The sequence below is a fragment of the Cebidichthys violaceus genome, unplaced genomic scaffold, assembly GCF_023349555.1.
Source record: "Cebidichthys violaceus isolate CVI_PGR_0920_01 unplaced genomic scaffold, fCebVio1.0.p SCAF_83, whole genome shotgun sequence".
Taxonomy (NCBI): Eukaryota; Metazoa; Chordata; class Actinopteri; order Perciformes; family Stichaeidae; genus Cebidichthys; species Cebidichthys violaceus.
The window spans coordinates 402,501-403,015 of NW_027176968.1; positions in this window are offsets into that span (position 1 = coordinate 402,501).

A 515-nucleotide genomic window follows, 5' to 3' on the forward strand; every position below is an offset into this window, starting at 1 on the left:
ATGTAAATATATATAAAAGCAACAACCATAGTGACCAACTACATACAATGCTGTGTGTTTCCGTACATTGTACACAAATACAAATATTGCAAAATAACACATTTAAATATATCATATCATTGGGGATTTTGTGATGTATTTTAACTTGTATTTAAATGCCCTGCTATATAATGTGTGTACAATATTATAGAATGGAACCGGTAAGTATTTCATGTATTGTTTTTGAGAATCTAAAACCTTTATTGTGCTTCGAATAAATACTTTTTATTAGAAATTTTTATTGTCAAATGTATAATTGAACCGAGAGAGATGGAGGGAGTCTATCTCTGTGCTGCCGTGCGCGTCCCCGTGAGTGTTGTGCTCGCGGGGTCTCGCGGTCCCTCCCTTACCATGCTCGCCCCCCTCGCCCCCCGAGGCGCGTGTCCGCCCCGGCCCCAGTGTGTCCGCCAGGGGGCAGCTGTGTGTCGGTCTGAGGCTGCGCCGCTCCCGCTGCATCACAGAGAGGAAAATACCAC